Source organism: Morus notabilis, unplaced genomic scaffold, assembly GCF_000414095.1.
Source record: "Morus notabilis unplaced genomic scaffold, ASM41409v2 Scaffold1428, whole genome shotgun sequence".
NCBI classification, from domain to species: domain Eukaryota; kingdom Viridiplantae; phylum Streptophyta; class Magnoliopsida; order Rosales; family Moraceae; genus Morus; species Morus notabilis.
In genome coordinates this window covers 359,118-364,966 of record NW_010362485.1, presented here as the reverse complement: position 1 = coordinate 364,966, position 5,849 = coordinate 359,118, and positions in this window count along the sequence as shown.

Genomic DNA, 5,849 nt, shown 5'->3' with positions numbered 1-5,849 from the left:
AATGATATCAATTTCTTACTTATCTTGATATTGCTCTACTTTTTTCTCACATTTTGTGGGATATCAACCTTTTAAATCGCAAAATTAAAAAACCAAATCCTATCAAATAAGAAATTTAAATATCATCAAAATACATGCTCATTAGTGAAGGTTTAACTTATTTTGTTTAGCAATACACTATATCCTACCATTAAAATACACACTCATTAAATTAATGACATTATTTTGTTTAACAATACACTATATCCTATCATTAAAATACATGCTCATTATTTTTACTATACACTATATCCTATCATTAAAATACATGGTCATAGCAAAAGAAGAGGTTTTCTAGTGAGAAAATTTCAGAGAAAGAGCATGGGGGAAGAAGGGGAATAGTTTGGCTGGCTACCGAAAGCGTGTCTTCGGTCAGCCGGCCCCCAAAATACACCCAAGCACTCTGCGTTAGCTGATCTACACGATGGTGGAATAAAGGTAGTCATTTTATCGGTGTTGGTGTTTGTTTTTCCCCACAAATTGTTAGTGTGCTTTGGTTGTTTTTGTTGTTTTTGGTCGTGTTCCCCCACCAAGCTATAACCTTGTGTGGGGTTTGTGTTTTTTTTTTATCCTCTATATGTCTTTAGCCAAATATCTCGCTTCGGCGAACGTGATTTGAAAGAATACTGACTTTAGAGATCTTTATAGAGTTTGCTACAGCCCTTTCGGGAGAGCCAACCTTGTCAGGAGAATTAAACAAACCAAGATAAGTGCTCCAAATTGTGTCCATTATCAGACCTTGGATCCCTGTACTAGGACGGCAACGGATCTATCGATTTTAATTTGTTGTATTAAGTTTTTTGTGTTGAATTCTCTGTAAGCTTCATAGTTTTTTAATTAATGAAATGTTTTTTGCATTAAAAAAATGCATGCTCATATAATTAATGACATTATTTTGTTTAACAACACCATATCATGCCATTAAAATACAACTCATTAAATTAATGACATTATCAGGTGTTTTTAATCATCATTATCTATGTTTGATTTTTCGTTAAAAAGATTTAAAACTAGTAGTTATTAGATAAATATACTTTTTTAATTTTAGATTTGCTAAAGCTGATCCACCAAATCGGCATCAACAAATCTCATATAAACAATAATTTGACTGCTTTCAGATTTTGTATATTTAAAATTGAATACTCTTTGTAGGTAATGTATGTAGATAATGCTTGGTTTGTCTCTAAGAATCAAGAAATAGTCGATCAATGAATTAGTTGGATCAGTTTTTTAGCAATTTAATTAAGAGAAAAATAGAGAAGTTGTTTACAGATAAACATGCGGAGCAAAAATTTCTTAAAAAAAAAAAAAAAAAAAAAAAGTCAAACAAAATTAATTAAAGGCGTAGTTTTGGGTTGCCAATAAATGTATTTCAAAAAATAAGTTATACATGTGTGATCTTTGTAAAATTCAGCTACAATTTAATTCAACCTTGAAAAGACGGTCATATTGTAATATTTATTAACTGAGTTCTGCCTCGAGCCAAGTTAAACTTCTCTTGGGCCCAAGCTCCAGGTGCCCAATGCTCTTGTAATATCCAAGAGCATTATCCACTATTGTTTTTCTTCCAAATTCCGGCAAGTAGTAAATTTGGTTGTTAAATCTTCAGAAATATCGTTTTAATGAGGCACCCTAGGAATTTTGCCCCTCTAATAGGAGGGGTCAGAGACTCAGAATTCCGTCTTTCTAGAGCACCCTTTAAAGGTCAACAATGTGTTTTGTCAAATCACTCTGTCGGTTGCCCAGAGTAATCTATTAGGTTACAACCACTAACCTATCAAATTATGCATCTGGGCAGCACGTCGCTAGAGTAATCTACTATATTTACCATGGTTAATCTACCAGATTATGCTATCCTTTTCAACACAAATCACCAGTTGTCTTCAGTGGTGGTCGCTAATGCTGACCACCAAAGTAATCTTGTAGATAACCATGGGCAATCTACCAGATTAAATACTGGACTGAATAGATAAATAATTAAGGGAGAAAGAGGTAAATAAACCAAGACTTGAGATGAATTAAAATTAATAGACTAATAGTTTACATAAGTTAATAAATAGGCCAAATTACTGTTTTCGTCCATAACTTGTCTGGTTATGAACCATAACTTGACAAGTTATTGTCCATAATTATCCATAACTTGTCTAGCTATAACTAAAAATTAGCCTATATACTTTCTTAAGCTTTTCATATTGGCCTATTTTCTACTATTTAAAAAAATTAATTCACTAAAAAAGTCCCATGAAAGTTCAAAATCTTACAAAATTTTAATCTAAAATAAGTTTCTTTCTAATATGTGCAAATTAAAAAAAAAAAAAGAATTAAACACGCAAGATAGAAATTCTATATATAACATAAGCACAATTACCAATATTGATGAATTTAACAAAGCATAATATTTGTCTCATTTGCTCTTATTAAAAACCCCTTAAATATTCTTTTATTATTATTTTTGTTTATTTGCTTTATTAGAAACAAATATGAAATCCCATTAAAGAAACAGATGAAATATCCCTAAAAAGCATAATATAAAATCTTATATATAAAAAAGGCAATTGCGTTGAACAAAAATATCTAAATATAAAAAACTGTGTAATTCGTTTGACTAAGATTAAACCTGGACATCTACCCCTATTCTTCTACTAGTGAAAATTCATCTATGAGGTTGACGGGATCATCACTATCATAGTCGCTTTGATCATCTTTCTTGACTTCGTCATTTACATACTCTTCTAGAGTTTCATCTACTTCCTCCTTTATGAAGTCATCCACATCAACATTAACATGTTTAACTATGTTATTTGCATCACTAGTGTAAATTTCTGGATCTACATCAAGACGATTGACTGATAGTGTGTCCATCTCAGACTCCATAGAAGTGAAGTGTACATCTGACGAATCATCTTCCTACACAATGTTATCATTTTCAACACTCTGTTCGGCTGGAATATCCTTTAGATGTCTATGGCTAAACGTTTTTGCAACTTCCCACAGTGCACCTTTAAGTGGATCAATCACGTAATATACTTGCCGAGCTCGTGATGAGAATATGAATGGATTGTCTTTATACCACTCTTTGTTTGCACGTAAAGTTGTTATTTTTGACTCATAGATAACATTTTTTCTCTGTGGTGATGTGTCAAACCATTAACACTTGAACAATAGAACACGGTAATCTTGTTTGACATATTTTAGCTTAAGCACTTGCTCTAGAACACCAAAGTAATCAGGTAATGTGCCATCATCAGATCCGGGTACAGATACTCCACTATTTTGTGTTGTTCTTTTGGAATCGCGCTCTTTGATTAAGAACTTGACACTATTGACATTGCATCCACTATAAGATCCAACGACATGCTTGGGACCACAGGACAAGTATTATAACTCATTTGCTCCCTCTGAAGAGTCAACCATCTAAAAAAAAAGGCAAATTTATTTAAGCTTACTTACTCATGCATGAATACTTACTCATTTTTTAAACCACGCAGAAAATTCTTGTTTCTATTTTTTTCTAAGTCTCGTGAATATTTTTTCTCCAGCTCTTTCATGTTCACTAAATAAATTTATTGTAAATATACATTAGTTTAAGCACAATTTATAGCTATAAAAAGCATATATTGTAGACAAATGCACTTACTCAACATACTTTTTAATCTCCGGACAGTTATTCAAAATGAACCAATGTGCATCATTCTAAAACTTCTTATCAAGTCTGATTAAGTCATTTTTTCCTATAGGACGACTTAGATGTCAAAAAACTGACAATTGTGTTTGAGAAGTGTTGTTTGGTCGATCATAATTTCGTTCAGGCCGATTGAATCTTGTTTCTATCCCATGAAAATACATTGAATAGAAAGTCAAAGCTTCATTCACTATATACGCCTCTGCAATTGATTCTTCTGGGCAAGCTTTATTGCGAACATATTTTTTAAGAGTTCTCATATAACGTTTGAAACGATATATCTATCTAGCATGAACTAGAGCGCCAAAATAGCTTCTTGAGGTAAGTGTACAACTAAATGAACCATAATATCAAAAAAGGCTGGAGGATATCTTCTTTCAAGTTTTGAGAGAATAAAAGCAATCCCTTTTTCTAAATCTTCTAAGTTTTTGACATGTAAAGTCCTCGAGCATAATTATTTAAAGAAATTACTTAACTCAGAAAGTGTATCTCGTATTTGTCGTGTTAGAAATAGCCTAATTCTAAGTTCCAATAACTGTTGCAAAAGCACGTGACAATCATGCAACTTCAAACCAAAAATTTTTCCATAAACTACATTAACAGTCCTTTCAATATTCACTGCGAAACCATCTGGAAATTTGACAGACTTAAGGAATTCACAAAATTTTCGGCGCTCATCTTTAGTCAATGTGTAGGCTACATGCGGTTTAATCAACTTGTCTCTTGACGTTTTCAAATGCAACTCTCTCTTCATCTTCAAGTTCGTAAGGTCTATTCTAGCTTTATCTGTGTCTTTTGACTTCTCTGCAATACTAAGTAAAGTACTAACTACACTATCATAAATATTCTTCTCAATGTGCATAACGTCAAGATTGTGCCTCAAGTCAAGCTTTGAACAATACAGAAGTTCAAAGAATATACTCTTTTTCATCCAGTTAAGTTGATTCTCGTCATGCTTACATTTCTTTCTGCCAAAATTAGGATGCTTTCCAGGAACAACATTAACATGTTCAAGTTGTTTTAAGATTTCTTCACCATTTCTCACCCTTAGAGCCGTCCTTATTTCCACAAAGCCATTAAACTGTTTGTCCCAACAAAATGGATGTTCGCTATCAAGATAACATCGATGACCCGTGTAATCCAGTTTACTTGTAAGATGACATAAACAAGTATCTTCATTACATGCAGCACATGCCATATATCCTTTTTGTTGGGAATAGTGTCCTAGAAGCATGAGATGTAAAAGGATATTTATTATTTATTTAATAAAATAGTTTATTCATCATTTTATGTGCATATATTTATGAATATTTTATGAATATCAAATAAAATTCCTTGATTATTTATGTAACCTTAAACATGGTATATAAGTGTTGTATACGAGAGGATAATGTTTAAGGATAATAATCAAAAGTAATTGTTGATAATGAATTTAATTAAAGTTCAGAATCTTTAAATTAAAACATTATTAATACATGTCATTCCCATTTAGAATGGAACGGTGTTATCCGCACTGTTAATATGGCGAGATATTGAATGAGTGTATTTCGCATAATGAGATTATGTGGAACATGGACGCAGACACAATATGAATTTCTAATAATTTCTGTTAAGCAAAGAAATTCTAATTGAGTCTACTGATGGTCATATATAGGATGATCTTAATCCTGAGTTCTTAACAAACTCCTATTTATGGATTTATGTCTTTTGATTTACTCGGTACGGATTCCGAAACCCTGAATCCTATTCCTTGTATTTTGGAGACATAATGAAATAGGTAGTTGGGAATGTTATTATACGAGATGGAATCCATTCCTTCTTGAGAAAGAAGCAGATAAATAATTCTCTTGAGTGTTGATTCGGTACTTGGATTAGTTAGAGCGCTCCGGTTCATGAATGTGTTTTATGAATCACTATCCATTAGAGAATCAATGGTACTCAAGGATAAAGATGTAATTAGAGAGGTTAACAGATTCTACCTGACTCTAATTATGAATTATTTATGGAGGACTGATCTATATGTAATGACTATATCAAATGGACACTTCGCAGTTTAGAAGAAATTAATGTCTATAATTTCGAGAGTGCAATTCCAAGTTTATAGTGGAGTAACTATTGGAATTAATAG